This window comes from Temnothorax americanus, unplaced genomic scaffold, assembly GCF_048541705.1.
Source record: "Temnothorax americanus isolate GAGA-0224 unplaced genomic scaffold, ASM4854170v1 Scaffold17, whole genome shotgun sequence".
NCBI classification, from domain to species: Eukaryota; Metazoa; Arthropoda; class Insecta; order Hymenoptera; family Formicidae; genus Temnothorax; species Temnothorax americanus.
The window spans coordinates 467,849-483,797 of record NW_027509307.1 but is presented as its reverse complement, the minus strand read 5'-3'; positions in this window follow the sequence as shown (position 1 = coordinate 483,797).

Below are 15,949 nucleotides of genomic sequence, written 5' to 3'. Positions count from 1 at the left end.
ACAACCATCTCCCTATTGTATCGTATTAAATTAATCGTCAATGTCTGCAGTTATTATAGTTCAAAAGAAAGAAGCTCGTACAGATGGTTGAATATAGATTCATCGGTTGAATATAATTGACAAAAAGATTACAGTTGCACAAGATTGCACGATGTTCTACTCAGGTATTGATTGTACGTGTACGTGCGCCGATATATCCGCAAGCAGCACTAATTACGTCTGTAATAATTCACTTCGCTCGGTCTTGAAGCGGTAGCAAACGAAGTGATTACACGCGCGAGCGATATATATTGCGTCGAAGGGATCCTTTCCAGAGTTCGTAAAATGAGTAGCTTTATGATTTAAGAGTTCGGTGCGGAATAATTTATTAAGATCCCGAGCGAAGAGGGATCGCTCGCGAAGCGCTCGTCAGAGAGCGACTCTCGGGAACAATTCTATAAGAGATTGAGATTTTTCAAAACACCATAATTCAATCGCACGCGCGACGCAAGCGAGTCGAGGGGGACAATCTTCGAATCTGATTTTCACGAGTGCGCGAGGACTGGCGCCGGTCTTTTCCCTTGGTGGTCTACCGTTATATATAACGCGCGCTGACCGCTAGGTATCGCCGAATTCCATTTCTTCTTCTACCTTCCGGGGCGAGCCGGAAGATATACGACGTCCGACCGCGCGCTTAGTCCGCGTCAGTTTCCGACGGAGGCAAATGTCTTCATCGATTAGGTTACCGGTTACCTTTAGCTACCCCGCACCCCCGCGAAATCCCAAAAGCGAACCACTTTTCGCTTTGGAAAAAGAATTTCTCCCGTAAGCGGGAGAAAAGGCACTCTCCCACGCGCGCCAAACGCCGAAAAACCACCCCCGCGGGCTGGTTACTATCCCCGGATATCCGGCCGGCTGGTCGAAGAGAGTCCGCGGAACACAGCGATGTACCACCAACCACGGTAAGTAGTCGCGAATGATATATTCGAAGTTGAGCGCGTGGCCCCCCCGAGCGATATTTCACGGAAGAGTTTCCACCCCCGACGAGCCTCGAGCGGCCCTCTCCCGCCCTTCCCACCCCTCGCGAGAGTCTTTGACATTATCGAAATTCCGAAGGCACCTGGAGCGCTGCAATTTCGTTCCGTCTTCCTTCCTCTCTCGCGTCGCCCTCTTTCTCGACTCACTTTGTTCTCGTTCTCACCGTTCTCCGTTCTCTTATCCCTTGCTCTCCTTGTTTGCAATCCGCCCTTTCTCTCGCGCCCCTCTATTTCGCGTTCGTTCAGAGAACATCCCGCGATGAGGCGGGAAATGGGGTGGGGGATTAGGCAGGGCGCGGGGGGGAGTCTGACAGAGCCGGATAATTTAACAGAGGCCAGATGAGATAAGATAACCTCTCGCGATGGTTGGGCTAGTGTTCTTGCGGTTCACCTTACAACTCGGCTGCGACGCCAAGCCTCCATTCCGTCGTGTAAACACGTCCCCGCGACGCCGCAGCCGCCCGCATGAGACTTACAAGAAAACGCTCGGATCCCTGGATCCGACACCGAAGAAAGCTCTAGACCCGGAATTTCGCGACGCTTCAATAACCCGTGTATTTCTACGGGACGAAAAAAAAAAGCGCGATCGGGTCGCGCTCGGGAACAATCGTCGAAAATTCTAGCGCTACACTCGAATTCTTTTCACGAGAGATCTCTGAGCCGATATATTCTTTTGAAAAACCTAGAAGATCTATATAAAAATATTCATATTTAAGAATGATGCTTAGTTCGACGTCTGTCTAAAAGTAATTCGCAACAATATGCAAATAAACGTTGTTTTTTTTTTTTACAAACCCGTAAGGGCTCAGTCACAATGAGAAAAATATAGAATAAGATAAAGGAATAAGGAATAAGGCATGTTGTATCTCACTTTAATGTACGTGTACTGAAGTGAGATGCGACATTCCTTTATTCCTTATTCCTTTATCTTATTCCTTATTTTTCTCATTGTGACTGAGCCTTAAACCCGTAAACTGACGGCGTCGTGTCGCTTTCAAAGTAAGCATAAATATTCGCGGCAACGATTTTTCAACGCGTTACACACAAAGGAATTAAAAAAAAAAAAAAAAAAAGCCACGAGGGATACGTTTCTCGAATAAACAGGCTTGAGCGTGTCAAATCACGAATCTCTTAAAAACACCGAAGAAAAATATTTTTAACGAAATATCGGGAGAAATATACACGAGGAAAAAATAAAAAGAGTTACCGTAGAGAGCGAGTTACCGCAACGAGCTTGCTGCCGTATTTTTTCGTGAGTATACACAGATTATTAAAATATCTGTCTGTGAATATTCTCTATTGCCATTATTGTATTATTTTTTTTAAGGTTTTTAAGCACAAAGTAAAATATCATGTTTGCTAGAGAAAAGTGCCGTGGCTAAAACAAATCTTAAAATGTAACGAAATCAAAATTCGCCAGATTAAAATGTTCAATTATGCGTCCAATTATATGACCGTTTAAAGTGAATGTCTAACATTTTAACCTAATTCGTATTAATAATAGTGATTTAATCTAAATGCATTCCGATCGACCATATATATTCCGTTATTTCATTTTTATTGAAAACGTGTTGGCACGAATTTAATATTAAATTTATATGAAGCCCCGATCGTTCACGATCCGATGGCCCAAAAATCCCCCTGGCCCACTTAATATCTCGAGTCATTTATCGTTTGAATGACCGCATAACTTCGCCATGTTCTATGAAACCACCGGTTTTATTGACAGCGGTCTGAATTAGGGTGGTCGCTGACTGCGAAAGAATGGTCCGCAGCAATGGACCTTTCGTGGACCGGCCTTTGAAAAAGAGCGCCGTTTCGTCATAAAGAAACTTGAGACGATAGGGGCTGATAGATATATGAAATATGCGGGAACTGCGTGAAATCGCTTCGCGAAAGAGAACGAGCAACGCTTGCTTTTAACTAGGTAAAGTGGGAACGAAGTGACGTACCGTAAAATAGAGCGAATCGCACTCGGGGGGACGGAAAACTTTGCCGAGATAAAAGTATGAGTATCAATGACGACGGCGTACAGCGAAACGCGTTGAAAAACGTGAAAAATAACAGAATCAGCGCAATATCCGATTACGCGCGCAGATGAAACGCGCGCAAACACGGCTCGTCGTATCCGCGCTCGTCTATGTCTCCCTGGGTATCTTCATTGACGCAATCTTTAGTGGTTCTCTCGTGCTTACTCGCAGCGTCCTCCTGAAAGCGTTTCTATCCGCGCCACCGCGGTATACAGCGCTCTCGAATACGTTCCACCTATTTGACTAACTTTATACTACGCTCGAGACGCATACTTGAATGCTCGAGGGTATAGTAGACATCGCGCGACTCTTCAACGTGCGACCAAGTCGGTTTAGTTGGCCCAATTTTCGTTACCGCGCAATTAATACAACGTATTTCCAGCTTCGAACTTGCTGAATGATGCTTCAGAAGTGCAAACACTCAAAATGGAAGTTATATTCCCCCTCCCTCTGCTTTCCCTGCCTGCTCCCCTGCTCCCTTCCTTATGAAGTATACGATTCGTACTTGACGCACACTGCTGACTGAAATTTCCACAGCTCTCTCTCTCTCTCTCTCTCTCTCTCTCTCTCTCTCTCTCTCTCTCTCTCTCTCTCTCTCTCTCTCTCTCTCTCTTTCTCTCTCTCTTTCTCTCTCCCATCAAAATGGAAAACGGGCAAAAATAATCCATTAGCTCGTGGATTTGATAAAGATGTAAAAACATTTTATTACCATTATGCACGCGGAGGAATTTTTTATCTGGAGAGAGCTCGCCCAAACATATTAAATATGTAACGCGATATTTTAATAAGCATTTATTTCAGCCGAGTGATTGCTTTATGCAAATTCGGTACGTGATTATAATTAACGCAGAACTTTCAATATGATTCGTATAAATATGTCCAATATCGCTTGCTGAAATATTCATCTCCGCCGATGTGTCTACAGCATAATTACGCCCTATGGTTTACTAACGTTATTAATAGGCAGATATATATCGCTGATGAGATTTCTCTTTGCAATTTTGCGACTCGATGAAATAATAAATTTGCACATTAAATATAAATGAACTAGGTAGCTGCGTCGGCAACATTGCCTGCTAAAAGCGTCGCTGAACGTGTCATCGAATCAAACGTTTGTGGGATACCATAAATTTGCGAAATTAGCGCATTTCATAAGTTTCGAACGTAATGATCCGTCTGTGGATGCAGGCAGGTGTGGAGTATGGCCCGTCTGCTTTGAGTACTTTTCCACCTAAATTATCAAAGCTGATAATCTATCGGTTCCGGACGCTTCCGACGATCTGGACCCGCCAGATATTAATCACACGGCTCTCGAAAGGGTCCAATGTACGCGACATCTGGCATTAATTCGACGCTTAACGTTCGGCAGACTCGGATTCCGCATCCCCCGATCTCGCGAAGCGCACGTAGCGAACGCTCTCTGGCTCGAATCCCGCATATAATTTCCGTGGGGGGAGGGGGCCGAGCTCGGGAGCAGAGGCGTCTACGGGAAGAACGATGGGTGCACGCCTGTAAGTAGTATTTGTGAAATATGGTCCCGACGGAAACGTTTTTATTCGTACACTTTATATACACCGGAGATCGCCAAAATTCCGACATTTCTATTCGCGATCGGGCAAAATTGCGGAACGACAGAGGTATGCCGGGATTTTACGAGTGACCGTAAGACGTCGAAGAAGTAGCGAGTTCAAAATCGCAATTTTTTGATTATAAATCCGTTAAATTTATAGGCGGCTTTGCTTTGGTGCCCTGCAGCTCACGAAAAATAAATGGAGGAACCGAGGATAACTGCCGCATTCAAACAGTACGTACGTCAATATTTGATGAAAGCATATTTTTAATGGATTTTTTAGAATTTTTGTTTTTAAATAATGCTTAAAAATACGTATGCTAAATATGCCATTAACACTCGTAGTAATTTAAAGCGATTTCCCGCAGTATTTTCGCGCACAAGTTATTTCCAATAATTTTTCTTCAACACTGAGAATTAAATTTGATAAATTTATATTGAGAAATTTGATAAATATTAACCGTTGACAAACAAATGACTTGCTATATTACTTCAACCAAGCCACGAAATTCCGAATGAAACTTCGCTAACTATACCTGCCATCGAATATTGTTGTTACGAAAAGTGCTCGACACCGCGTTCCACTTGTCAGTATATATGGGTCTTAGAGTTTCAAAAAATCTCACCGTACTCGGTTGGTCCGGCTATATACTGCAAAAAAATGTCGCTAACGACTTTTTCGCGATGTTCCGGGCGGAACATTGTGTCGCAAACGTCAATGTCGCGTGTCGCGCTCGATGCTTGCGAGATTCAAGCTGAAATCAAAGATCGCGTCGTGATTCCGCACGAACGCGACTTAATCATCATCAAAGCCCGCTCTAACCGGACCTGCTTGAAACTTCCGGGTCTGCTTGTAACGAGACTTGTAACTTGTTCAGCCCTCCTGGTAAGTACAATCCGCGCTGGGCCCCACGCGTATATCCAAGAGTATCCGTTCGCGTCCAGGCCAGGAATCACTTATCCGTTTAATCGATGTTTAACGATTCGAGTTGGAGAAACTCCGCGACAAACTTACAACGGCCTGAGGCGAACTTGCCCCCCGTAGAGGAGAATCGTTACGAAGTGTTTCGAACGGTCCAGATTTCGGAGGCGTGCGGGCGACTCGTCTCGCGCCCTGCACTGCAATGCACTTTCTCAAATTCTCGAAACGCGTTACACTTTGATTCAAGAATGGAGAGAGATATAAAAACTGATAAAGGCGAAGCACGAACGGCCGCACGCGCTACTCCTTGCCTTCGCGATCTTTCCTGCCTCCCTCATTTTAATCAAAAAATAATTTTAAGGTAAATTTACATTATTCGCAAAAGCGAAACGATTGTAATAAAGTAATGTACAATATCACAATTTGAATTACGAACAACCGAAAAACTATGGCAACTTTCATGAAGCGAACTTTGGAAAAGCGAATAGATAAAAGCTTGATCTACATTTAGTTGCGCGAAGTGAACTTTAGAGGTAGTTAAAAGTACAGAAATTTGAATATTAAAAAGTTACGAAACGAGAATGACACGTGAAGCGCTTTTAATGAAAATCTCTGCAACACGACGTTATTATCGTCCTACGTTCCGCGCTGTAATTCCCGCATAGTAATAATTGCTGAGCGTGCGAGCGGTCAATTTGCTACGTCTATTTAATCCAATATCAAATCCGTGGAAACTCTAAAAACGGTAATTATATCTCGTAATTCAAAGCGCTATATCCGCAAAACAAAATCAGTCGGAGCCAATCGCGTTAAAATTATATATTTTTTTCTTTCTATTCATCAGAATTATTTCAATCCTCCGAAAACAAAGGAACATTACGCTATCTATCTTGCGTAAATGAAAAAACGGGCTAAAATTGATATCTTTGTCTTTAAATGAAAAAGAAACGATAGAACGTTTCTTTCTAATAGAATGGTAATAGAATGATACACACCTGAAGCTAATCTGGTTTCACCTAACCGTGCTACATCGGAGAAAGGAAATCTCGGACCAGACAAGCGAGAAAATTACATTCCATCTGCGAAAACATCGAGCGAGAAACCACGATTTCAAATTGAACGAATCGCAATGGCTCTCGCGCGCAAACAATCGATAAGTAATCAACGCGTGCCGGTCCTTTTTTCTACCTCTTTCTCTCTCTCTCTCTCTCTCTCTTCTTTCAGTTCTACATTTCCTACCTAATGTCGTAACCTGGTTTATATTGACGGCAAATAGAAAGCCGGAAGTAACTGAATTTATTATCCGTAAGGTGTGTAGTAGAAGCTGTTAAGTGCATCCATTCATATAAGATAATATTGCATTTGAATTGTGCATAACATTATATTTTCTATCCTTTAAAGTAGAAAGAATCCAGTTTCTACACTGAATTAATCGTAAATATAATTCATATAATCGGAAAGAATATACGACGGTGATATTCATTACCTCTCCTTATGATACAAAAGAAAGTAACTGCACATGCGATTACAATGATATTAACGAAACAGTAAGAAAACGATTTCTTTTCGATCTCTTACAAATTATCTTCGATAATGTTAGACTGAACGTTTGATAATTGAAAATTAAAGCAGATAGAGGAGAGATTTTGGAAACTATTCTCGCTTCCGAGTAATTTTATAACAATCTATTGCTGAGTTAGGTCGTCAGCTGTCAGATTCAGAACACATCATCTCTTCGAAACGTTATCGAAGCAACCAAAAATATTCGGAAAAATTGACACAGATACCTTTATATCTGCTCTAAATTATGACACGGCAAATTGATGCTTTAGTGCTTCGGCCAATTAACGTCTTGATTGATTAATATTTTCTAAAGTATGATTAATTGCTTTCTTTCCTTGCGAATGCTCGAACGTCTCGGGGTGTTAATTCTTTTGTCCTGTCTTTTCTGGATCGCGTTATTCTAAAAGACATACCGAAGGTACGTGACAGAACATCGGCGAGTATTTTTGTCGTACGCTGGCGGAAGTGATTATCGCGAAATGAGCTCACTTGATTGAACAAAGACGTAGCAGAGGATACGTTGATCCGCAGATCCGTCTCGCGGACAGGGGAAAGAGGGCTCCGATGAAATATTACCGGTGACTAAGGACGTTTAAGGGGGTGAGCAAACGAATTTACGGTTCGCCGTTAAATCCCGTGAAGAATATGTCTGCCCGTGGGAAAGTCGGGGCTTGGGGCATCCACGTTAAGATGTGTGTTTCGCGAGAGCGACGCGCGATGAGTCCGCATATTGTCGGCTTCAAGTTCCATTTCGTAAAATATTTCTATCCTGCGTCACGGAGCGAGCGAGCGAACGTTGCAACGACGACGTGCTCATCCCCAAGCGTTACGAAAATTGTACGCCCCGCACGGTACCAGAGTGTGGATATGCGCGCGTATACGTATGCGAGCGTGTATTCGTGTGTTCAGCAGGTTCCACTTCCATTTTCGCAGATTCGCAAACGAGAAATGTCAGCGCACTTATTCGCGTGTACCACGAAATTTCGTACGCGAAGCGTTTCATATAGCGCTCGATTACGCTTTGTTGATTTTATACTTCGTTAGAATTCCCCCGCGTTGTCGCTTTCGTCGGCAGTTTCATTACCTAATGGTGTACGTGTCTTTATTTCGGGCGTAAACCGGAATTATTTTCAAAAACACCGATCTAACACTTTGTTAAAATAACCCGCCGCGCGCCGCTGTATTGTCGGAGAGAACGTCGTCAAGAGACACCTCTTTGTAAAAACGTCAGCTTTGCAGATTCGCCGTTTCAATATTCACGAGCTTGCAACGTATCTCCGTGCTAGTAAAAAAAAAGAGAGAGAAAAAAGAAAGATGCAAGATCTCAAATGCAAGGAGAGAGAGAAAGGAAATTATTAAATAGCTGCAAACACTTTTTGCTCTTATTCGCGCGTACACATTCCCCGTATTAATATCATCATGCATAAACGTAACTTGCCCGAACAAAAGCCCTTTCGGAACTTTCCTGCCGCAAGCGCGAGGTATATTTCCTAAAATTACGTATAATTACGCAGGATATCTCTCACACAAATTTATCTTCTCGAGATACACGAGAAAGAATAGGAATTCGAATCGAGGTGGTGTCGACGATATATAAGCTGTCATGCACCTGGTAAAATTTTATCACGCTCGTAATAAATTAAATAAATCGCGGTACAACAACGGAATACGAAATAATTAACTCGTAATTTTATGGACTCGGAATCGAGAGAGGAAATGGAGCTTACGGGTGGTAACAAACCGCGACTTTCGCGGGCAAGCATATTTTAAGGCGCGTCCTTCCTTTCTTTCATTATTTTAATATCGTCGAGGGATAAAATAGCCACAGACGATCGCGATAATTATGCCGCACAAATGGAAATTTATTCGATATTTATGAGCACAAAACACAACACTCCATTATTTACAACATCTCGAGTGAATCCGCTTATTGGCAATCGATTATTTAAATCTGCGTGGGATAATATAAAATCGCCCGTTACTTTCGAGCACCCAGCTTGCTCGCTTACTGACCGCGTTATGAATATTCTAATCGACAAGTCCGTAAAAGTATGGCGATAGATCTCGCTGTTGCTTCGCTTTATAATTCGATTTCTCTTCGCCAGGTCAATTGTTTTTGTGAGATTTCCTAATTAATGTTTTATCGTATTTAGACCGTTCGATATCTTTTTCTTAAAGCGTTCTCGAAAGATTTATTTAATTTTTTAATATCGCGTTTAATATCAAATTACATCGGCTTGCAGATATTAATGATTTAATATCGATGTACAAATTTTTACCGCTTTCAGAAGACCTCATAATTTTCGGGGAGATTTTGAGAATCTCGTTACCACAACGTCAGCTTTCCCAGCAGGCCTGATATTTTAAACCAGTGATTCCGAATTGCGCCTCCTTCCTGAAAGCGACAGCCGCAGCTTTTTGTCGGTCTTACCACTTGGCAGTGTTCTCATGCGCGCATAACGGACGGGGTTGAGCTTGCATTTTGCGTTCGCGGATACAATTTAAATTGCGGTAATTTAGAGCAAAATCCACTAACTCCCGCGTAATCATCGAGACGTATTTCTTACTGCAAAATGAGATATGTATAATCCGCCGTTCACCATCGTCGCTTGAAATACTTTTGAATTTATTACGACGGAGCAATAAAAAACATAATTTACGACCAATGATAATTCGATTAAAAGAAATCTGGCACAGTCATTCGAATTCAAGCTGCTCTCTGTCGAAATTGAACATTATAACGAAAGTTCTTTGATAAAATAGATAAAAGACGTAATAGGAATAGTAATATTCTGATATTTTAATGTACTGTGAAACACAATAAGAGAAAATTCAGCCATATATATTAAATGATTCAACATTTACAAATCTATTCATTAATACTCAACGGTCGAATTGTAAGCCTTTAAATTATTTATTAAACATACTGGCACCGATATATATAGAAAAAAAACAGCAAATAAAGCATTGGCCGTAGCTTCAAGTTAAGTGCACGACCGCCGTTTCATATACATATTGTATCAGTATTCTTCGGGGCATTTTTTATAACGTTAGCCGCGCAAATTGCTTTCCGCAAACGATACATAATGGAAAGCGTCGCGCTTCAGTCACGGGTCTGGCGAGTTTTAAAACAATGCAAAAAATTCTGTAAAGAATAGAGATTTGTAGAAAAATATAAAATTAATAAAGGCACGGTATAAATAATAATAAACAATTAGGTTATTATTTTAACGCTGCAAAAAAATAAAGGAGAAATGGATGAAAAAAATATTTTTTGTCGTAGCTGTTATTTTTAATGCAATAATATCAACTATATTCGTTTGAAACTACATGGTGTGATAAAATTTGCATTCAAACCGGGACACTAAAACAGAATGTTTTTTTTTTTAAATCCAAATTTTATTTAAAATACCTTTTTAACTGCATACGGTATCACGATGAGAATTGAGTATGATACATAACGAGTCTCTAGAAAATCTCGTTCTACTTAACTCAGTTTCCGGGATATATATAATCTTTAAAACTAATCTGGAGGGTGATGCTGCCCGGGCGCAATCGAGTTATCTTCACGTGTAAGAAATATCGGTTATTATCGATCGGAGATAAAGCCTGACGCTATCGCGCATGCACGGAAAATTACGGGATGTAATTTTGATGAGATATTAAAGACGACCACTCTCTCGTCGGAGAGAGGAGGAGGAGGCCGATAGCGCGATCGTAAGCGTACCTAAATACGTTTCCGTGATTTTATACGAGAGACGCGCCGCGCCGTCATTCCAGATACTTTCGGATTCAAAATACCTTCTCTCTCTCGAGTAGGCAAAAGGGGATCGATCAGCCGAACATTTTAATTTTGGCGAGAATCATATTCACGACCGAGGCCGGATTGGAACGAGTTCCGGGCGCGGTTGGCGAGTGGCGGGTGTGGAAAAATGCGCGACGACGCCGGATGGGAAGCTACAATTCCATTTGTCCCATTTCAAAGTGAAATAGCTTATAATGTCGAAATAAAACGTCCCCGAACCGCCCGGTTCTTCGAGGGAGCGTCTGAAGTCGCTCACGGTAAGAGCCGAAAGAGTAGAAAGATATTCCAGACCGCGCGAAGATGGGGGCACGGGATATGGAAATCTCCCAGCAATGGCTGGCTCCGGTTCTCTCTCCCGGCTATGATAATCCGATCTAGAATCGCATACTCTATCGCGTTTTTTATCCGGTAATGAGAAGTTACCTATACGTATATATTTAAGCGGATACATTTTTAGCCGAATCATAGTGCGGAGAGAATTATCCTCTAACGCGAAAATTTCCTTCGTTCGTGCCACGTCTTGAATTTTACGAAAAGATTCCTATGTAAACGAGAAAAAGGAACGGTGCAAAGCACTAAGCTATACGAGTAGTAAATTTCTAACAATTTTCCGCGGCAGCTCAAGTTGTATTTCGTACCCTCCGTACCATTTGTAAGATTAAGATTTTAAGTTTTACGCTGTCTGATCCCTTATTATTAGCCACGTAAATAGGGCTTTGTATCCCGCTGCCGCGCATTTTGCTGCATCGATGCTCATGCAGGAGAAGGCATTAAGCGCGGAAATGCCGCGCCGCCTTTGAAAGAGAGTAAAACGCGTCGCGCGACGCCCCGGCCCCGGCACGGCCGAAAGACGACGACGGGCGTAATGAAATTTCCCCGGCAAACGAGCGGCGCCAAACTCTACGCGGTAACGCCGTTGTTACGCTCCTCTTTTCGAACTTTCCGCATTTGTTAGCGCACGGACGAAGTGATTCACCGTATCTGCCGGCATAAAGAGCCGCCGCGAACTTTCCCCCGTGTCTCGCAACCCCTCCTGCCGTCTCGGCGTTCCCTCGTTGTCCCGGGGTATCTCCCCGGATTCAGCGGAAGGGTAGGAAAACGCGTCCAGCAAGCTGCAACCGGAAGTGGCCTCGAGAATCCCATCCGTTTATACGATTCCCTCGGATCGCGCTAAAGCCGGAAGTGGGGTAAAGACGGAGTCGGTCGGATGGAAAGTCGAAGTTTCAGCGCGACGAGATGCGATTCGTGAGTCTTTTTCCCGATCAAACTTGTGACGGAGGAGAAGAGGAAGGTATACGAAGGGATTGCCGGTGAGGGATAACGACTTCCCCGCGAAAACGTGACGTTAATTGGAAGAGCGAATCCGATCGATCGCGTCGGCTCAATACCGAACGATCAGCGATTCCAGGGGAAAGAACGAACCTTTAATCCGTTTCGCCCGGTTAAGAATAATTTTCCACTTCTAAGCCGCTGGGTAAAACGGCGGACACCTTTCCATGACTGCTTCTCATCTCCAGAGTTGATTATGATAAATGGGTTATACAGAAGATCGCGTGTTTGTCGACCTAATTTCAAGATAATCGAGCCAGGACTCCCACGTGAGCCAGGATCCTTTTATCCTGGACGTGATTTCTTTAAATATATGCGTGTGATCAACTTCTAAACGCGAGCATAGAATAATTTTTTATTATAACCGAGAGGTTTTTTAAACTTTTACATAATAGCAGTCAAAGGCAACGTTAAAATCGATCTCCTGAAAAATTATGCAAACTGCGTTTACTATATGCGTTGTATCCATTAGTATATATATTATCCGAGAACGCGATTCCCTACCCGGCTATCAATTTTCTATGGAGAAATGGAAGAAGGTACGCTGCGCTGCAGGAGGAACCTCAATTTTACCGGTGGGAAAGGGGATATTACGTGCGTCGTTTCCGCTCAAAAATATTTTATCGAAGGAGAAAGAAGACTTGGAAGAGGCAGCGTAGCGAGGAGGAGAACGGCGAGGCGGAGAAGAAGGAGGAAGGACGCACTTCTTTGGGCGCGTACATCCTTATTGTGTCCAACTCCCGTACAGAAGCCATCCCCTCGCCGTTCTTCAGCCAGCCCTCGGCCAGCGTAAAGCTCCCTCTAACCTCTAAGCCAGTTTCTCGTGTTTCACAATCCCGAGTGAAACAATTGAGTGCATTCACGCCGTCCCCTGGAGAGAGAAAAGGCAAGTGGGCACCACCAGCCCCCGGATAGAAACGTACAGGCCCTGCAAATCCACCGACGAGGGAAGGATAGAGCGGTTCTCGTTCAAAGCGGACAGAACGACGCTTTACCTTCCCCGGTGCGTTTGAATGGAACCGACCGAGCGCGACCCACCTCTCGTTTTCCGCACCTCTGCGACCGCGCTTCCCGAATACGTTTGAGCCATCTCTTAAACGAAACCAACGCGAGTCGGCGATGACCGATCCTGATCGGTCTGAAATCGATGGCGGAGCCGGCTTCTCGTCTCCCTTCGCGAGAGTACGTGGAAACGAGAACACAGACTCACACGATTTATCCTCACATATTCAAGAATCCAAGAGAAACCTGCGAGATGCGTATCTACAACTTATGGGTTGTCTTAAAAGAAAGCACTCTCCGTGATATCGAAGAAGAAATAAATTTTGTAATAATCTTCCAACTGCATCATATTTTCTTTTTAATGTATATCCAATATAAATGGATTTGTAGATAAGGTAATAAAACTGTTTTAGACGCATATTCGTATACACTAAAAAGAGAATATGATGTAATCGGAAGATTATTACAAAATTTCTTTCTTCTTGTAGATAAATTATAATAATAAAATTGTTCTTGTTACATATATAAATATGCTTCACTTATCGAGATTACGTATATTTCTTATTTGAAGCCGTTTTTAGTCCCACAACTTCAGAATTTCGATGGAAATTAACATTTTCTTAATATCTGACAAAAATTGCCAATTTCATAATGTATTGTTATTATTACACACCGTCTTTATATTAATTTATGCGAAATTGCTCAAGAATCGGCGGAATTTTCTTTGTCACGTCCCCATCGACGTTCATAAAACTAAGAACCAAAAACAATCTTCATCTTTGACTAAACGCAAGACTCCAGAAGAACGAGGTCGCGAAACAACGTCCCGGCGTTAATCGGGATGAAATGTAAACCGAAAGTTCCGGCAGTAATCATCGTAGGAGTCGCCGGACCGCTCCGGAGGCTGCGTCTCGCGCTCGTTATTTCAAGATGGTGCCGTTCTCAGCCGTCACGGGGGAGTCGGTGGAATCCCGGCCAGACGGTCAAACGGTCTCGCCCGCGCTGGCCGTGCCGCTGAACGTGAAATATCCGCGCAGGCGGAAGTTATAAATCACTTGGCGGAGGCGGCGGCAGCGGCGGCGACCCAGAAACAGAGGCGGTAAGGGGATTCCGTCGCCCATTCCGTTGCTCGAGGTCGCTACGTAATTTCATTTTATCTAGAAGTCGGCTATCTAGCCGAAATTCTTCCGTCACCTATCGGTACACAGCCACATGCACACGGTCTCGCCGGTTACACAACAAGTAATCGCGAGGATTGTTCTTTCTCATACGTATACATACGCGTAAATAACGCGGGGGGGGGGGGCGAAACAACCAACACGTTCCGCCCCGGCTATTTTGCCCCGTCTTCTTATTCGCTTTGTTACGTTCCTCAGACGTAGTGCAAGCGGACCGAAATGCGGGCGTGGATACGCGGGCGTACCTACTTACCCTTTGACGGAGCGAAGTTGACGTCGAGAAGAGCGGGTGGAAGAAGAAAGAAAAGGGGTGGAAACACCCGCATGCGAATCGTGTCTTGCCGTTTCGATTTTAAGTATTGAGCTACCCCCCGACAGGCTCGACTGACAGCTTTAAGACGCGGTCCTTCCGCTTGTTCTTATATATTCTATTGTAGATGCGCGTGCATATATTGATTACTATTGCAGAAAGTAGCTTCAACCGCTGTCTCGCGGATTCAATGATGTAACGCGAAGAATAAACGGGGGCATTTGATGGACGGAGCGGCGCAATTCCGCGATTCCGCCGACGACGCGGAGAGAGCTATACGCCGCAAAGAGCAATCCCGCGCGAATGAAGGAAATGCGCCGTGAACGTCTTTGCATTCAAGTATAATCAGAGGGTAATTCATTTACAAGCCGATTTAAATGCGACAAAATGCTCCGCGAAGTGCAGAATTTCTAAAATGTCTTCGGGACAGTTATCTCGATTCACAATAAAAGAGAAAGAGAGCGCGCGGGTAAAGCGAATCCGATATAGCAAACGGAAATCTCGGGGATAAATGCATACAATAAAAAAGGAAAACAACCACCCTCTATACTGTATACCATTAAGGTCGTCGCCGAGTGATTTTCTTTGCTGAACGGGAGACAAAGACGCGAAAAGAAATTGCGCGGTTACCTTTGAGATGATGTCTCATTTTCTATTTATTCGACCGGCTTGAAAAAGAAACCGCTGACATTATTGATTTATTAAAGTAACAAGTCTCGGCGACAGGGCTCTAATTAAAAATTCCCCGACGAAATTCAACAGCGTCGCTTCATTTTATTTAATTTTCTCACTTTTGTAAATTCATCGAAACCTATAAGTTTTTAAATCTTACAATCTTTCGATATAAACCGATGCCAATTCTAATAGACAGTTGTCTTCAGTTAATTGTTGCAAATACGAATAGCAAAATTTCAAATTAAATTTAATATAAATAATGAAACTGTTCAATCGATAACTTTATTATACTTTTCTCATCTTATTGTGAGCCTGATACTTTTATCTATAGTAAAAAAATTTATGCATAAAGAGAGATAATGCATGAGATAAATAAATAGCAATGAGAGAAACAAACGATTCTTTTGCATCGTGTTAAATATTTTAAAGAAATTTCGGGTGGAAAATCACATCTCTTGCAATCTTGCGTAAAGTTACATAACAGAAAAAAGCGCGAAAGCTGTTAAAAAATCGCAAAACGGAAACGTTTCGAACTTCAGCGCGGTAGCT